The sequence below is a fragment of the Macaca mulatta genome, chromosome 17 (assembly GCF_049350105.2).
Source record: "Macaca mulatta isolate MMU2019108-1 chromosome 17, T2T-MMU8v2.0, whole genome shotgun sequence".
In the NCBI taxonomy this organism is placed as follows: domain Eukaryota; kingdom Metazoa; phylum Chordata; class Mammalia; order Primates; family Cercopithecidae; genus Macaca; species Macaca mulatta.
In genome coordinates, this window is record NC_133422.1 from 14059266 (window position 1) to 14079028 (window position 19763).

The 19763-nt window shown below is 42.7% G+C and overlaps 1 protein-coding gene and 1 long non-coding RNA gene across 4 annotated transcripts in view; one reads left to right on the forward strand and one right to left on the reverse strand.

Moving 5' to 3' along the window:
* The window catches only part of RFC3 (replication factor C subunit 3), a 622442-nt gene that overhangs the window by 480285 nt on the left and 122394 nt on the right, over positions 1 to 19763 (forward strand). The window lies entirely within an intron of this gene.
* LOC114673561 (uncharacterized) overlaps positions 1 to 19763 on the reverse strand; it is a 617687-nt gene that overhangs the window by 53640 nt on the left and 544284 nt on the right. For 2 of the 3 annotated variants that reach the window (XR_013407900.1, XR_013407899.1), the window contains 4 exons: positions 17800 to 18043; positions 10656 to 10719; positions 3976 to 4311; positions 3031 to 3181 (listed from right to left, as the gene is read on the reverse strand). This is a non-coding gene — a long non-coding RNA (uncharacterized LOC114673561). Of the gene's footprint in view, positions 1 to 3030; positions 3182 to 3975; positions 4312 to 10655; positions 10720 to 15814; positions 16190 to 17799; positions 18044 to 19763 lie in introns of those variants that run through there. The other variant, XR_003724315.2, reaches the window with a different exon arrangement.

A 19763-nucleotide genomic window follows, 5' to 3' on the forward strand; every position in this document is an offset into this window, starting at 1 on the left:
AAAGCCCCTGGCAAACCACTGATGTAAGTCCAAGTGTACAAAACTGAAGAACATGGAGTCTGATGTTCGAGGGCAGGAACCATCTAGCATGGGAGAAAGATGGAGGCTGGAAGACTCAGCAACTCTGCTCTTCCATCTTTCCCTGCCTGCTTTATCCTAGCCACACTGGCAGCTGATTAGATGATGCCCACCCAGATTGAGGGTGGGTCTGCCTGTCCCAGTCCACTGACTCAAATGTTAAGCTCCTTTGGCAACACCCTCACAGACATACCTAGGAACAATACTTTGCATCCTTCAATCCAATCAAGTTGACACTCAATATTAACCATCACAGTATGCAAATTCATTCAGAGAAACTCAGTATTCATTCTGTTTCGATTGAACTTTGTATCCTAAGAACTCTATTTTCAATAGTATCACTTTGCCTATGAAATAGTAGTATATCTACAGTGAGGATTTAATAACAACTTGGCTGATTGTCTCTAAAGATACAAGAGAAATATAATTCCCTAAGTAGCAAAGGTTTCTGTGTGCCAAAAATTACGAAAGATTATTCTTTGGACTCAGGAGCTTATAAATGTGTAGATGAGGCAAAATATTATGACAACATACACAAAACATCATGAAGCATACATGAAACATTAGGAAAGAGTATATTGAATCATGTGCTCAGTTATGTGATTCAAATCAAATGCTGTAGAATAGGGATGGTATGAGAATGACATGGTCAGCACATAATTAGAGGAGCAGCAGGTCCTTTGAAGTCAGTTCTTGGTTTAAGTTCTGCCTCTGTGCATTAACTTGCACTATAAGCAAGCTTTAAAAGACCTCTCTATGCCTCAGCTTCCTTATCAGTAGAGTTGATTCATCTATTCTATTGACTTGCCAGTTCTGCCCAGAGTTTTCTTCCATGCAGTGCTGGCATCAGAGTAGGTGAGGCAACATGAATACATAAATACTTAATTTGTTTATAATGCTTATGGTGAAATCAGAGGAAGATGCACATTCTGCCTCCCAAAGAGGTTCTTATACACTTGGGCTCATCCCAACTCCAATATGCAAAATCTATAGTCACTCCCTTCAAAATCTGCTATTTTGTCTGTCATTCAAACTCCTCCCAAACTCAAGTCTCAATCTTCCCCAGTGGTGGGTGAATGTGATAGCATGTTATTCCTTGTTGATTACTATTTGTTTTTTACTTTCAAGTGTAAAATTATGACCATGATGCATGGTCCTGTGAAGACTAGGGAAGATTTTTCCAGGATAAGAAGCAGTAAGTACAAAGCTCTGAGGCAGAAAAAAGCAGGGATATGTTCAAGAGAGAGGGAAGCGGGGCTGGTAAACCTGGGACATAGTGAGTGAGGGGGACAGTGATGGGAGATCTGATAGGCAGGCAGCAGTCAGATCACAAAGGCTACGTTAGGAGCTATGTGTTTCTTCCAAGAGTAAAGCCAAGCCATTGTAGGCTTAAGGTAGTGAGGGTGATGCGATTAGACTCATGATTCAAGGCGCATTCTCATGCTGGATCTTTATAAAAGAACCAGAAAGAAAGCATGCAGACAAATCAGGAGGCTATTTCCATATTCCAAGCTGGAGATGATGGTGCTTAAACTAAAGTTGTTTGAACAAAAAGGAAGAACTTGATTAAATATGGATTTCTAACAAGCATGACAGATTTAAGGAATAGAAGAGCCAGTGTAGCTGAGGAAGTGAGAAGAATGATGGGAAGGTGAGGTCTGAGAGGTAACTTAAGAATCACATCAAAGAAGCCAATTTAAGGAACTTGCTGCCAATAATTTGGAATAATTTGTTGTCAAATCGGGGGAGGGGCAGGCAGGCAACGGGAAAGAGATAAACTAAAGATGACTCATTTCCAAGTTTGAGGTCAGAGCAAATTAGTAACTGGCATGACCATTTACTGAGGTGAGGAACTCCTAGGGAAGAATCATTGTTGAAAGGTGAAATTTGGAGTTTTGTGGTAGGCATAAGATAATAATAGTAGCTACTCTGTATGATTTTTGGGCCAACTAAATGATCAAATGCAAATAAAGAGCTTCCCCCAACAACCTTGCACATAATAATAACTCAAAAATATTGATTGTTACTTTCCTTATCTACAGTATTATTCACAAGACTGTCATTATCAACACAAAAGTTCCCCAAAGGGGCAGCCTCATTTTTTCCATGACCTCCCTATCCCATCACTTGTGGACACCAACAGTGTATGACGCATTCGGTGAAAAAACAAAAAAGTGTCTGCTTGGCTTCTCTCTCATGCACATGCAATCAATTATTTTTTGAATGGAAAGGAAGTGAAGCAGAAGTAAATGAAATTTACAAAGCCCCTATGCATCTGATTTTATTTTCCGTGAAGATTAAGAGTTTTTCACAGATGGATTACATTCTTTCCATCATTAGTTAAGCCCATCTTAGGAAACATTCTATTCAGGAAAATATCTGAGAAAGGCAGTCAATTTGGTTATGCAAAGAGCTTTGCTTTATATAAAATCAGAGTATCTGTTTAAAAGAAATTACAGATGGAAGTGGAAAGTTAGAAATCTCCCATCTCCCTCCACATCTGCCCTCGTATCTGCCCCCACCACTACCTCTAGATAATAAACAATCACCCTCTCCACACATTCATATGCTGAAAAAGGAGCATCAACATAAAAAACAGTTGCCGAGCAGAACACATAGCTTTCATTTGCCCTCAGGATAAAAATGCACCAGGACACCTTCTGTGAGATGGCTGAGGGGAAGCAATTATTTAGATCCACACTTTTTATCAACATCCCTGAAGGAGAAAGCAAAATGAATAACCAGTAAATAGATGTCACTCCCAGACAATGTGCCTCTAAAAATAAAAGCTAAAAGGACAAACATCTGTCTCGAGGTTGGTCTTGGATTTTCCTGGACAGAGGGTAGGCAGAGGTGAATGTAGTTGGCCATTCTCATGAAGAGCAGGGAAGCAAGGAAAAGCTAGAGAAGTGCTGCTGCAACATTCTAAAAGCTAATGGCTCTTCAGAATACCTGCACACTGCATGAGACCTCCCAGACTTTACCTGGATGACGGTCATTTGATCATCCATTTGGGTGTGCGGGATGAATTTTTCAGGATGATTCCAGTGCATCTGAAATCTTAGGTCTTCATATGCTTGACACAGGCTGATCATTTATCTTCCTGCAAGAAGTCAAATTTATCATTTTTAATTGACAAGAAAAGTCTGAATTCAGTCAAAGCCAAATGTGAGAAGGACTGAGAGTCATTGAAAATGCTACCAGGAAAGGTCTGTTTCCCAAAAGGGCATTTTGCCCTTAAGGAAGCACAAATGAGGCAGGCATATTTGGGAATGTTTGTTTCTTTACACAAATGCACATTTTTTCTCTATCACCTGTGCATCATGTGAAGTGACATTTCCTCTGGTAATTGTGCATTTTCTTTCAGCAGCAGAGGAAATTTTCATGTGAAAGGCACGTAACTGTCAGCCCATGAAGTAGAGCTTTTCAGGAAGCTTAATCCTGGATGCCCAGAGCCTGAATTTGGTTCCTGAGGGTCATATGAGGGTCAACAAGAACATTTCTTGTTCTTTAGATAAGAATGCATATCCCAAGCATAGTTTTTTTTTCATTAAAAAAACTAGCATGAAACTTAGAAGTTCCAAACCACAAATATCCCAACACTTAAACCTAGGGCATCAAACTAACCAGCAGCAAAAGGAAATAAGGTTGAAAACAGCCCCGGAAGGCCATTCATCCACAGCTGCACAATGATGCTCTGCAAATCACGGCAACAATAGGGCAAGAAGGGATGGAGATAATTTTCATATTTGAGATATAGGATTGAATATACGCATGTGAATACAGACAAAGATGTAGGGTTGGATACAGCAAGACACAGTGGAGATTAAGCAAAGAAAATACATTAAGAAATCTTTTTTTAATTAGAGAAAAAGTTATTCATGTTAAAGTGTTAACCTGTGTCAAGCCTTTTTCCAGGGAGCTGACGTTGCCAATCTTCTTACTTATAATCACACCAATCTGGTGCAATAAAATCTCCAGAATGCCTGCTTGTGTATTGTTCAGTTGAGAGGAATGTGTTATGCATGCTTCAGTACTGAACTACGGGTTTGTTTAAAGCTGTAAATAGTTTTATGTTCATATTATCACTTTTAAGAAGGAGAAGAAAAAGATCAAATAGGCTCCTGTCTCCAAATCCTGTCTGTGGTGATCGTCTCCCAAAGTTTTGTACACATGACTCTTCTTTGAAGTCACAGAACTTGATCCCAGGTTCCTCCTCTTCGGCAAAATGACCTGTGGCCATAAATGATATCAGGAATCTAACAAAAGAGAGACAAAAAAGACAGCCATGACATGTCCTCTAGACTCTCCCTGGCCAATGATGGTCGCTGTCTACACTCCGATTCAGAGCCTGGGTACACGGAAGGAAATCACACAATTGCAGGATCTCACAATTTTCTCAAAGACTTTCTAGTCCACAGGGCCAGGGCCAGTGTCAGGGTAGACAGAGGCAAAGATATGCATCCTTCATGAGCATGTATACCCTCTCATTGTAAATTATGGCCAAGTGAGAGTCATTCAGGGAGACATAGGGGAAAGGGACTTACATCCTTGCTCCTGTAGACCTACATGAGCTCTCCGAGGAGCAGGTGATGGGAGCTGCTGTGTTATTTTATAGCTGAAGTCACATGTCACATGTCCTTGCTCTGTCCCCTGTTAACAGCAAAGATCCTGTCAAATGCGTTCAGTAAGGGATTAGTAAACTAGAACTGACACACACAGGTCTGGACCCATAGGGTCTTTAATAGAACCCTGTAGTTCATTCATCTACCTTTAGGAAGAGCTGTAGCGACATCACCAGCATTGTTTTCTTAAAATAAGGAAAGTAGGGGTATGTGGGAGGAGGAAGAGGAGCAGAAAAGATAACTATTGGGTACTGGGCTTAATACCCGGGTGATGAAATAATCTGTATGACAAACCCGCATGATGTGTTTATCTATATAATAAACTTTCACATGTACCCCCAAACCTAAAATAAAAGTTAAAAACTATATGAATAAGGGAAATATCTTCAGGATGTGTCTGTGACTTTTAATCCATGTGTTTTCTGTTTTGTAAGAACTCATTGTGCTGAAGTCCAGCTCTGTGACACTGAAGGTCACCAGGTCCCATGCTGGCTTTGACTGAATGACTCCCCTGGGAAGTCCCTTGTTTACTGTATTTGTATTAAGCCACCAAGAACTTGAGTAACCGGTTTCCGAGGAGAACATATATCCTGAATCAGTTCCTGGACATTTGTTTTGAGGTCTTGTAAGGGAAACTGAAGGGAATTGTGTGTTGAACGGGATGGCTTAGACCTGCTCAACTTCTGAGAATTGAGGTAAATGCCTGACGTCAGCGTGATTTCTGTTTAGCACAAGTGGGAGTTTTAGTGAAACTGATCTTTGAGATAATGAATTTAAATGACTGAACTAAGGTGTCCCTTTCAAAAGTGTATATTTGAATTCATATTTTTTTTGTGGCTGTGCACATCACTGCTAGAAGTTCGCGTTTAACTTGGGTAATATTTGCAGACTGACAGGGGGCAGATGGGAGCTAGCTGCCAAGTGAGAAAATCCACCTGCTTGCCAGTTGGAGCGTGATAGGAAGCAAACAACCCTGATAGAGACTCTATTTCTAGGCACACTGACAGAGCATTCAGCGAAGTGTTACCACACTTTGCTTCATCTAGATCATCAGGGCAAACCTAAAACTCTATCAGGAGAGAAACCAGACTCTTCCAAGAAGATTGAGGGAACCAGGGACGCAGAGCATCCTCCCTACTCGGGTCCCTATTGCTATGGTAAAGGAGGAGAGGAAAGACAGATAAAGTGAGGAGGCTATTCCAGAAACTAAGTGTGAAATGGGGTGGTAAGACATTGCCTTGAGGCATTGCTGACACAATCAGACATTCGAGTCTAGTCTGAAGGACATAAGACCAGGGAGACCTTGATATGCAGAGCATGCTACCTGAGCTTGGAACCCTTCCAGAGAGAGCCCCCCAAACTCTGTAGAATGTAACTAGCAAGTCAAAGCCTCCTTTGTGCCAAATATCTATGTTCCTGCTCCCTACTGCTCTACTTGCTACTCCACAGCAAAATGTCCAAGAAAATTCGATCTTCCTCTTTGCTCTCCAGCCCTAATCCTGGCCTTCAGTTTTTTTTTATTGTTTGTTTGTTTCTGTTTATCAAAGGAGTGGAATGCATCAGGCAAGAAAGTACCTACCTGCTACACCTTATACACTTTCTTCCTGCTTAGCTTAAACCTGTGAGTGCTGTAGCCAGTGAGGTGCATCTCATTAAATGGATGAACCTAGACTTGGGGTGTATGGCAATCCACACACAACACTGAAAAATCTGGGTATGGAACAACTGCCTGAGAAAACAGGGTAGGACAGCCTAACCCATGTGCTCATGCTTGCTCACCCAGGACTTCAAATGTCCCTGTGCCTCACTGGGCAAGCCCATGGCCAGGGTGAAGGATATGGAGAGGTGCCCCCATGGGAATGTATATCCTAGAGTGTTGTGGATGCTGGGTGCTGAGGCACCTCAAGGACTGTTTTACCCTAAGCCACAAGAGGCTGTGTCCTGGAATGCCCGGCAAAGTTCTTCCTTGAGTTTGGTCAAAAACCATGCATTCCAAGCAAGCTGCACTCGGGAAGTCAAGTGTGGTTTTATGGCACTTACCGATTTCCAGTGTGACTCATTTGTCTCAGCGACTGGACATCTGTGTCCACAGAATGGAGGGCACCCAGCCATGTGTGGGGATGTTCTGATGAAGTTTGGAATTTGTGCAACACATTTTTCATGCTCAGCTGAATTATCAGTAGAAAGCAAGATGCTGCCTAATGAACATCTCAGAAAGCACAGGATCCACTTTCCTGGGATAGTGAGTGACTAAGCATTTTACTCTTGCCTATTATTATAGCTGAAAAGATACAGAGATGACATTGTATAAGGTGCATTAGCGTCTTACTGTTGAATTGCCTTTTTATTTTAACCCTTCCAGAACCCTTCTTCTACTTTCTCATTGTGCCTTGACAACTTTCTTGTGGGCAAGGAAGTCTGGTATGATATAACTTTCAATGGAGAAAAATCACACACAGATGGGTTTAGACTTGCTTTATGGTCCCATTACTTCAGTTGGTCTGTGTATCAGAGACACCTTGGCAGAAAATTGGGACAAGTTAAGGCTAATAAATGGAATTATTACAAAGTCATGAGCAAGGGGTAGGAAGATCACAGGAGACAGTGCAAGAGGCCAGAGCTGATAAAGGCAGTTCCTGTTTCCATCCTAGGCTTGATAGGGGAAGGAAGAGGTAGCAGATACCCAAAGCGCTGACATAGAATTATGCATTTCAGTCAAGGGGTGCAACCAGCCTAAAGTAACCCTTATAAAGAACCCAGGGGAATAAATACCCAATCTAACTTTCCTCCATACCCCTTCTAGCCTGCTGTTTGTGTCCCCCTCCCCGATGGCTACTCCCATCACCACCGCCGCTGACCAAATGCAACTGAAAGCCAGAAGACAAAAAAGCCTATTAATGGAGTTCAAAGAATGGAGTCCCTGGGGAGAAATGGAGCCATTTCTAGAAAGGTAGACACTTCAAAATATAGCCTACAGAGTCAGCCTTAGAAATAGTCAGGCCTTCTGGTTGCCATTTCATCTGTCATTCATTGTTATCACCTGGATAACTAAAGACAGGCACATTATAAAGAATCCACTCCACCTTTGCTGGTGACTGAATGACAAGATTCCCTGGAGTAATCCTGGCAAAGGTGTGCTTCTTCCTTCAATTCAATGCAATTCAGAAAGCATGTTTGAGTTCTGTAAAGTGAGCTACATGGTGTTTAAATTCTTGTGAACGATGTGCCAATTAATACAATGCTGCCTTTTCTTACTATTCCCCAAAATATTTACTATACCTGATCTCATCCCCAACACACAGACGCATGCACACATACACATACACCAGGCATAGGCATACAAGTCTACACACATAAGCATGTAGGCACACAGAAGCATGTGCACACGGGCACAGGCACACAGTGGCAGTCACACACATGCACGCAGGCACATGCATGAGGGCTGGGAATGAAGCACAGCTTGTGTTTCTGGCTCAGATGTCACAAAGTTAATTTTAGTTGGAAAACTCCTTGATAGACTTCCAGGAAAATACCACTCAGAACAGCAGAGCTCATGTTAACATCTGTCTGCTGTTTTCTCAGTGACATCCAATGCCAATCTTTAAGTTTCTGATTCTCAAAGCTTTCTCTGAAATTAGTCACCTTGATGAAGCTCATGATGATATCGAAGCAGCTGTTACTAAAAGGAATTGCTACATTTTTGGTGGCGGTGGTGGTGGTCAGGAAGTAAATAAGTATATGGAAGAATAGATAGATGAGTAGATGGATGGTTGGATGGATGGATGGATGGATGAGTGCAGGGATAGTGGATTGATGAATGAGTAGAGGGATGATGGATAAATAGATGAGTGGAGAGATGATGAATTGATGGATGAGTAGAGGGATGATGGATGAATGGATGGGTGGATGGATGGGTATGTGGATAGATGGATGGGTAGATAAAAGGATGTATGGATGAGTGGAGTGAGGGATGGAGGGATGGATTAATGGGTGAATGGATGAGTGGAGGGAGGATGGATTGATGAATGAGTAGAGGGATGATGGATGGATGGTTGGATGAGTGGAGGGATGGATGGATGGTTGGATGAGTGGAGGGATGGATGGATGGATAAGTGGAAAGCATGTATGGATGAGTGAGTTTGGATGGATGGATGGGTGGATGGATGGAGAGTTTTAGAAAGAAGACTTTTTTTCTGTTTTTTGAGACAGATTCTTGCTTTGTCACCCAGGCTGGAGTGCAGTGGCATGATCTCGGCTCACTGCAACCTCTGCCTCCCGGATTCCTCTTGCCTCAGCCTCCTGAGTAGCTGGGATTACAGGCATGTGCCACCACACCCAGCAATTTTTTGAATTTTTAGTAGTGACAGCATTTCACCATGTTTGTCAGGCTGGTCTCGAACTCCTAACCTCGTGATCCACCTGCCTCGGCCTCCCACAGTGCTAGGATTACAGGTGTAAGCCACCGCATCCGGCCAAAGGAAGACGACGATTCTATAAGAATTAATAAGAGGGAAGAATTTACCTAACACTTGCCTCTTTACTTTTGGTGAAAAGAAGCCTGAGGCAAAGACGTGTCTGTCTATCACCACTGCATTCAGAGAAGGTATATATTATAAGAGTTCAGAACACAGGCTCTAGATTCAGAGTCTTGGATTTGAATCCTGGACTTAACAACACTTACTAGCTGTGGGACCTAATCTGTGCCTCTGCAGTGCTGTCTCTCTGCAAGGAATTGCTTATCCCACTGCATAGTTGGCTTGCTCTGCTAGTGATAACAGGAATACAATGGAAAGGACAATTACCTTAGGCCCTGAAGGGGTATCCAAGGGAGAGAATAGAGTCATTTGTTGTTAGTTTCTGTTTCTGGTTGGGCCAGTAAAGCCCCTTCCTCATCCCTCTTTTTCACTTATCACTAGAGACAGAAACTAAAAATCATGACTTCAGACTGCTAAAAGGCTAAAACAAAACAAAACAGAACAACAACAACAAAATAAGGCAGGTTGGACAAGCTTGCTGGTATTACAGGGATGAAGATTACCCCATAATACCCAAATATAGTTGTCTGAAAAAATTCTAAAAATGAAATCATGCCCAGGCACAAATTTCTCAGAAAAAAAATTGATATAGGAATTACAGTCAAATATTTATGACTGGATTGGTTAGAAAATAAAATAATCTTTAAAATAATTTTATCACTTATGAATTTTATATATATATATATATATATATATATATATATATATATGGAAGCAAATTGTATTTAGAACTTAGAAGTTAGAAACCCAGCAGCTCAGGCATTGCCTGACCTTGAGCAATTTCCTTAACTTCTCTAAGCCTGTTCCAGGTGGTGCAAACTGGTTATGCTTTGGCTAAAACTGTCCAGCAGATTCGATTCCTTTGGGTCACAAATTGTTTTAAGCACATGTGAACCACAATTTTAAAGTTGGGAGATTCCATCAAAGCATCTCAATTTCTAATTTTGTTGGAAAATTAAGAAGATCCAGCAACAATGGGCCCATATTCCCACACGGCACCCATTGGGTGAAACCGAGTCAGGGCTGCCCCCTGTAGACTGGGCCAGGTCTCCATAAACCCTTCCACTTTCTATGGGCTACTGCCCACTTTCTCTTCAATGTCACCTGCTGGATCTCAAAATCCTTGGAGTTGTAATCTCTGCTGTCATATATAAAAAGAAAAATAATGTCTGAGTTGAGGTTGTTATGAAAAATAAATAAAATCAAGTCAGTGAAGGGCCCAACACATGCATGACACACCATAGCAATGGAATACGAGTCATCTCCTTTCTCTCCACTGATCATGTATTCATTCAACAAATGCTAAGTGCTCACTATGTGCCAATAATGTGCTAAGTGCTAGAAATGAAAAGACAAATATGTCATGGAGCCTGCCCGTGCAAAAGTTTTGCATTCCTGTGAAGGGAGATAGACTTACAAGCAAAGACCCATCTGAGCAGGCGACTCCATCTTTCCAACCTGAGATGCTTCTTGCAGGGGATCTAAAAGAGTAAAGAGAATTTGGAGGAGTATGTAAATGATTCCTTTAAAAATACTGCTCAAGGTAATGAGGCATGCTCTAACCTGGGATAAGGGAGTCTCCTTAGCTGGTTTTCCAAATCTATTCATTTTACCAAATTAGACACGTTCTTGTAAATTTCATTTACATTTGACACTAGAATGGGCAATTACAGGTCTTACACGGCAAGATCAGGGCACCTTGAAGGAACACCTGGATCCTACTTCACTGACTGCAAAGAGATTAAAATAAAACCTTGTCACCCTAGTCAGGTGGAGGCAATGAAAAGAAAATGGAATCATAAAAGCCCAGAATATTAATTCCACCTCAGTCTTCCTTTTAATATCAAGCATCCCTGGATTTGGGTTTACAGAAATTCACATTGCTGTGTCACATAAGCTAGAATCTCCCAGAGGGGCACAGAGAGCTGTGAGGCACATTCATCATACATCAGCATTACACAATGCATGGCACAGCGTCAGTGCTGAAGTTATAACATGCCCTGTGCTCCACTCCCTCCCCTATTTCTCTATCCTAAGGCTGACTTCCGCCTACTCATCACCATGGCTGTTATTCTTCCTTATTCTTCTCAAAATCTGCGATTTCATCATTTTACCCCTTTTCTACAGGCTTCTGAGATCAGTTTGTTCATTTGTGTAGCTGGCCCCAGTAACAAAGCTAAAACTTCTATATTCACTGGATTTCCAGAATGTGAATGTTGGATCTTAAACCTTATGCTCAAATAACATATTTTTTATTTAAAAAAATCATTGTGGCGTAGAAGAAAAAATACACGGCTTTGAGGCCAAATAGATCCAAGTCCAAATCCTTGCTCTCCCAGTTATTAACTCAGTGACAAAGGACCCAGCCTCTCTGAACAGTTTTCCCAAATGTTATAGAATTTATGGTAAAAATAAAGGATAAACTGCATGAGACCACCAGAAGTCCTAACACATAGCAGGCACTCATCAGGATACTTGTCCATCATCATAGAATAAGGTGTGATTATTGGTTTTACATGTAATAACCTCCCCTCATATGCTGCCTAATGTAAAGGCACTTGGCGAGGTGATTTCACATGTACCCCTGATCTTTACAAGAAACTATTTACTATTTGAGAAACGTTTGCTTGGGGAGATTAAGTAAGTGCTTTGTGTGAATTAACCTATTTGATTCTCATGACAGCTTATTATTATCTTTATTTGATAAATGAGAAAACTAAAGCATAAAGAGTTCAGGCAACTGGCCCCAGGTCATAGTGAGTAAGTGGTGGAAATGACATTCAGTCCCCGTCTGGTTCCAAAAGCATGATCTTAATGAGAAGGTCATTAAGAGCATAAGGTGATTCAATAGCAGATTTTGAGAAGAATGAAAGCACAGCCATGGTGATAAGTTGGCAGAAGTCAGCAAGGGAGAAGATAACCAAGCCAGGACTACCTCATCCCTAACACACTCACACACATCCCACTCCCCCCCACCCCGCGCACACATACACTCAGAACACACACATGCACACACTGGTACACAGAGTCTCCCCGGTGCTTTAGAATGGGTCTGAGTATGACTCGACCCAGGAACTGCGAGTCCCAGACCAGGTGAATCTGGGGGCATTATTGTCTAGGACCCTATAGAGCACCCCACCATGACTACCACATTAAACCTCTCTAAGACTTCAGCATAACTGACCCAAATCCTGAAATACTTCTAGAACTCAGCAGACCTCATCCATACCAACCCCTGAAATGGAAGAGCTATGTGCTGTACATATATATTTTTATCTCCCTTCTCCCAACATGCTTTATATTCATTCACAGACATCTTAGGGAAGCAAATGTTGAAATGGGAAACCCAACCTTATAAATTGTGCTGCAGTTCCACCAAACAGCCGGTCACTCATCACACATTGATAAGAAAGTCCCATGATAGTATTGAATGTCCTAGAGTCCCACTGGAATTTCACGTGGTGCAGAGATTGGGGAAATGGTCTGCCATGAGGGAGAGAAGGGACCCTGTGTGCCACAGAATTCTGAGGAGCCAGGACATATGGTAGAGGAGAGAGATGCAGCAGGGAAAGAGGACAGAAGTTGAAAACATTTCTCCTCATTGGTAATCACTCATTTCAGCAGTATTTTAACCCAAGAATGTGATCTCCTGATATAAACAGGGCAGAGTCATCTTTGTCAGGTGATTTGAGGAATAGGGAGAATGTGCACCTGGCCTGTTCCAATAGCCCATTCTCACTGGTGTTCACATGTCACAGCTAGATCATCTTGTTAGGCCCTCTGCTTTTATTTTTTGAGATGAATTTTTTTATTATTATTATTTTTTGAGATGGAGTCCTGCTCTGTCTCCCAGGCTGGAGTGCAGTGGCAGGATCTCAGCTCACTGCAACTTCTGCCTCCCAGATTCATGCAATTCTCCTGCCTCAGCCTCCCAAGTAGCTGGAACTACAGGCACATGCCACTACACCCGGCTAATTTTTGTAATTTTAGCAGAGACAGGGTTTCACCATATTGGTCAGGCTGGTCTCAAACTCCTGACCTTAGGTGATCCACCCACCTCAGCCTCCCAAAGTGCTGAGATTATAGGTGTGAGCCACCATGCCAGGCCTTAGGCCTCCTTCTTTTGCAAAAGCACTGCCTTCTTCATTGAGAGGATGGTAGTTGGAGGGATTATCATCTATGTGTAATTAAAAGGCAAAACAAGAGTCACAGAAGACATACAGCAATAGAAGATCATGCTTCTGAAAATGTCAACAAAAATTCAAAGCTGCAGCCTCATCGAAGCCCTCTCCCATCCTCACCATGCCCTGCAGCCTCTTCCCAACTCACTAGCATTGGCCCCTCCAGGTCCCCTTACTTCACACGGTTGAGATCTCAAGGGAGAATTTGGCACTTGTCCACCCTTGGATAGGCATGTCTATACAACATAGCATTTTTGTTATCTGGGAACCCTGACAGGTCTAAGAGGGGACAAAGCCTTGTGATAAGAAAATCAGGGAGATGGGGTGGATTTTCTTGAGTCAGATTGTTGCAGCCACAGTTTGCTTAGCTACCACTCTCCCTGTCTGTAGGCTAGTCTTACATGCCTGATGGCTCTAGCATGTTCCTTTGCTATTTGTTTGGGTGATTACATAAAGCAGGCAGCACTTCTGCAGTTTGGGTGGAAGCGGAGAGGAAGCTGACCCTCCTGGTCCATTCTTCCCCTAGCTCCCATTCTTCCGTGGGAACCAGCAATGCAGAATGATTTGTATAGGACATATCTGAGGCTGTCTTGAGCTACTGTTTTCACTAAAACATTACTGCAAATTCACTTGCCTGCTTAGCTTCAGGAATTGAAATGGGATGGTAGGGTAAGTGAGAAGCAGGAGACGCAAGCTCACTCACACAAGCCTGGCCTGGGAGAGGTGCCCAGGCATGGAGGGGAGCTGAGCACAGTGGTTTACATGGGGAGCACAGTAAGAAAGGGGTGCGAGGAGGTAGCAAACTGGCCGGGGCCCTGGGGACACCTCTGCACTAGAATCTAAAGAAAAAATGGTTTAATCCACCTTGGGCAGATTGTGGTTAGTAACCCAAAACTCCTCAGCCAATATATGCATGCTGAAAGTCACTGGAGTTTTCATCTCCAGCAACATTCTAAAAATTGCTTTAGTTTGTTCGTTTTGTATTGTTTTAGGAAATAAGCTATCAAGGCCTGAGAACATACGGGTTTCTTTCCTTCTTGCTCTGTAAGCCCAGCAATGTTACCGAGATCACGAAGTGACACATCATGGCGCCTCCTAACTCACACTGGAGCAGCTTTCTCTAAAGCCGGCCGTCTTCCGCCAGCTCAGTGTCTGGGCATGGACACAAGGTCTTGGGGATGTGATTAATGATCAGCAGACAGTCTGCTCTTCAGGTGACTCTCTGTTCAGCCTGGGAAGGAGCTGAGGAGAGAGGTGTGAGAGTTGCCCAGGGTTGGGGGTATGATAGGGGCCAAGGTCCTCCATGGGGTGCTGCCCACCTGCCGTCTGCTCTCAGAGCCCAGAGCTGCACCAGTCACAGTGAGCTGGGTGCTGTGTGAGCTCAGGGTTGCGCTGTCTAGGGAGATTTTCATCTGCCCTCCCCACCTTCACTACTTACCCTGACTTGCTTTTGTGGACTGGGTAGGGAGGGTGTGCAGAGGCACGGGAGTAACCAGCGAGGTTAAGTCCTCTCAAGGGAGACTCCTGGGTTCAGGGAAGCCTGCAGAGGGCTCTGTCTGGAAGCCCAAACAGCCATAGGAATCTGCCCTCCCCTCTTCCACCTCAAGCCTTCTTTAGCAAAATTCTCCCCATCCCTGAAGCTCAAACTGGTCAGTGGACCACCAGCCTTGAGACCACCTGAGAGCCTGATGGAAACACAAAAGTGCAGGCCCCACCTGGACCGGCTGCATCAGGATGTGCATTTTGTAAGATCCCCATGTGATTCACACGCACTTCGCGCACTTTACATTTGAGAAACAGCAGCTCTAAATGATCTTCTGATATAAATGGGACAGTCATTTTTGTCTCATGAATGGAAGCAGAAACACAAACTCACCCCCACCCTGCCCCAAATTACTTTTCTCACTAGTATCAGAACATCAGTTAGAGATTCACGCTTTTAGATCATCAATCCTCTTCTAAACAGGTCTGTTTTGTACTAAAATTCAAATGTTCTAAATGGTCTATTTTGTAGTAAAATTCAAATGTTCCAGGCCAGGTGCGGTGGTTGACGCCTGTAATCCTAGCACTTTGGGAGGCCGAGGCCGGTGAATCACCTGTGATGAGTTCGAGACCAGCCTGGCTAACATGGAGAAACTCTGTCTCTACTAAAAATTCAAAAATTAGCCAGGCGTGGTGGTGCACACCTGCAATCCCAGCTACTCAGGAGGCTGAGGCAGGAGAATCACTTGAACTGGGGAGGTGGAGGTTGCAGTGAGCCAAGATGAAGCCATTGCACTGCAGCCTGGGTGACAGAGCAGGACTCCATCTCAAAAAATAATAATAATAAAAATTCATACGTTCCTCCCTCCTTGGGAGGGAGAACATATGGGATCCCTCAGTAACGAGGTTAAAATTTTTTTTTATTGAGCTCATATTAGGTGCCACATATACGAGATGCCTGGGGCAAATGTGTTTAGTGTCAATGAATTCCTTTTCCCTGGAGACAAGAAAGCCAAGTGTTAGGAGAACAGCAGCCTTCTTTTTGGGGGGAAGGATTATTCAAGGGACAGAAGAGGGAACACACAGGACAAACAAGTGTGACCTTCCACTCCATCCTGAAGAAACTTATCTCTCAGAGCTTTCCAAGTTGTTTAGATGATGCTTCCATTTCCATTCAAAATCATCCTCTGTCATTTCAACTTGACGGGAAAAGCCAGTCACATTTTGAAGACAGGATGTCTGGGTACATGTTTATTTTGAGAAGGAAACGAACCTCAGCAGATTCATTCTGCAAGAAAGAAGTGAGTCCTGGCTCTGCATACTGAATCAGTGAGCAATACCTCAAAAGTGGAAAGTTTAAACTCTCCGAAGAATGGGCAGTGGGCTCAGCTTATTTATTTTGTCCCAGGAAACAGCACGGCACCGGGTATGTCAGAACTGCAGAGGCGACACCGTAATAAACAAAATCTCTTCTCCAGGCTCTGACTCTGTTTGGGTACCCATGAATGGATAGGATCTATTTCAGTTCCTAAAATGTATGATGCAGGATGACTTGTTTGTATTTGCCTTTCATTTTCACTGTAACTGAATGAGATCATCCTTCGGGTACTAAGGTAGAATCATCTTTGTGACTTAATAATGGTAATAATCACAGAGACCAAGTCATTACTCTCTGCCAGGTATTGTGACCCATGCTTTTCAAGTTGGGAGACAATGTCCTATGGGTTACTCACATTGCTGCGAGTGATTCAAGCAGAGGCATTGACTGCCTTTGTTCTGGATTATTTTTTTCAAAATGTTTGTATATACCGAACAGCTTTGCAAGATTGATACAGCGTCTCCCTCCAAAGCTAGGAGTATGTGTACTTACTGTCCAGTACAATAAACATAATGTCTCACTCTGGAGCAACGGACAGTATGGTTACCGCCTGTTAAAAAGCATTCCGTTTTCCTAAGTTCAGCATTCTTCTGTAACAGAGCCTGTCATGTGTACAGGTCTTTCCTTGCCTTTTTGTGTTGCCCTGCGGGAACTGGGGCTTGGGGACTAGTACAAGAGAATGCTGATACTCTGGCTTCTGCTTTTGCTGTGAATAACAAAGTCCTTTGTCTCTGGCACAAGACTCTCATGCCTTCTGCCGGTGTCCTGTAACTGTGGCAGGCTAACTCATGAGATTGCGAGTGGGATTAAAATCTCAGATCCTTCCTACTTCTTGATAAAAACAATATCCCATTTTATCCTCTGAAAAACCTTAGGAAAGTACTATCATTTTCACAACATGGAATCATAGATGTTATCACTAAACTATATTGACATGACCATAGGGGGTCATAGGACTGAAATTCCATCCAGAGAGAGACCTTAGTTTCTATGAAGTATTGTCTTTTTACACTTGTTAAAACTGAAAATACTTCTGAGACAGGGATTCTTTTATTATTATTATTATTATTATTTTATTTTTTTATTTTTTGAGACGGAGTCTCACTCTGTCACCCAGGCTGGAGTGCAGTGGCGCGATCTCGGCTCACTGCAAACTCCGCCTCCCAGGTTCACGACATTCTCCTGCCTCAGCCTCCTGAGTAGCTGGGACTACAGGCGTCCGCCACCGCGCCCGGCTAATTTTTTGTATTTTTAGTAGAGATGGAGTTTCAACGTGTTAGCCAGGATGGTCTCAATCTCCTCACCTTGTGATCCGCCCGCCTCAGCCTCCCACAGTGCTGAGATTACAGGCGTGAGCCACCACGCCTGGCCCTGAGACGGGGATTCTAAGTTAGTATACTAAATTAGCACCTCCAACTCCTTAGTACGTCTTAAACATAAAAGGTGGGACTAAAAAGTAGGATGCTGGAAGGGAACAGAGGGTTACAGAAAGGAGGGATGGAAGATATACTTTTACTTACTTATTTTTGACTATGGCTGGCCCCAGCAATGCCCAATTCTCTTTATCAAGGTGAGCAGAAAGGGTTTCATTAGTCCATAGACAGGGCTCCTTTGTAGTGTGAACTGAGAAGGGAATTCATCTACCTCTTCCCAGAGACAGCTCCGTTCTTGGCCGTTCCACTGGCATGGTGCGTGTCATGATGTGTCACTTCATCTGCAACACCTGGAAGCCACAGTTCTCTGAGGTGCTGGCATAAATGGAATCTGCCAGAAGACATGACCATTAGGACTTACTATTTCAAATAGGCTGATCGGCCTAATGCTTTCCTAAAATCCAGTACAGGAACACTTCTGCACAGATGCAGGGAGGCAAGGTAATGAGGAGCTTAAACATTGGTCATATCTCTCACTTCCAGGCCATAAACATAGCGCCCAAGGTGAATGGGGAGTCAAGCCTACATTTATTTATTCATTCAAAGAACATTTAATTTCCAGAAGTGCTTTGGTACAGAGTTCAAAGATGACTGAGATTCAGACATTTATCCCACCTAAAACTTTACAATTTAACAGCAAAAATAAAACAGGTACTCCAATAATAAAATATACCCAACTAGGGAACAGATAGCATAAAATTAGATAAACTATGACCTGTCAGAACTCAGATCAGAAAGTAATCACATCAGGCTGGGGGCTCAGGACCTGGTCTTTTTTAGAGGGTGGATAGGGTTTGCAAGGGCAAGGGTGAGGAGGTGAGCCATTTTGAGACAATGTCAGCAATTGATGGGACCTGTTTGTGGGGAAAGTAAGTAGCCAGAATTGGCCGGAGCATAAAGTACAGGAAGGTTCTTAGTGAGGAACGAGGCTGGAAAGCAGGCTGGGATCAGACGGAGGAACACCATGAATGCCAGATGAAAGATTCATGGCTTTATTCCAGAAGGACCCAGGAAGCATTAAATGTAGGTTGCCCGGGGCAGGGAACATCAGCAGATGTTTCAGAAACTGAAGGCACCTGAGAAGCCAATGTTCTCATCTATAAAATCAAACCCTGGAAAGAGGCCTCAGGTCAGACATCAACGATACGCAGACTTATTATTTGCTAAACAGAAAGACAGGAGTTGTTCTTTTCAGTTGTTGAAGGGTGGTGACCAGCTTTTGTACATCATTCACTTGGAGATTACTTAGTATCTTAGCATCCAGTTTCAAATGACATTAACCAAGCATCGGTTATAGTCTTACGTGGGTTTTTTGGCCCCTTCACAGAAGAATTAACAGCACTTCAACTACCCACTATGTAACACAGAGTCAGGCACCAAGTAGATGCTCAATAAATATTTGTTTAATAAATTACATTTAATAAAGCATAAAAATAAATGGGTGTCTCCAATAAGTCAAGACCAGATGCTACCTAATGTCTGCAACAGTTATAAAAAGTTAGCAAATCTTTTCACTCTGTTTTTGGTTTAATGTCTTTGTTGAGGGCTAATTTTAACAGTATGGCTATAAATACAATTTTTTTCAGCAAATTTTTGACTACAGCATTTAATATCAGAAAGCCAAGCTCAGCTAACACTTCCATGTGCCTGAGACATCAATGCCAGACATATTGGCCTCATTTAAACAAACAATAATTAACCTAGTCACACAAATTTTAGTAAATAGAACTAAATTTAAGCAATCTGACAGTTTTCCCTTCCTGCTGTTATGCATTTTAGTGTGTATTTTTTATTTATTTAGAGAAGACCATTTATACAGACCTCCAGAACTTGATATGCAATAAGATTGTAAAGAAACATTTACACAGACCTCCAGAAATAGATATGCAATAAGATTTCATATGTGGAAATCATGGAGTCATAAACATAACTGTGAATCTGTAGAGTTCATCACATGATTAATACAGAAACGTCAAGAGTCTCATCCCTTTGAATGCTGAAACCTTCATTAACATAGTAGAACTGTTAAATCTTTGCAGACAGGTAGAAAA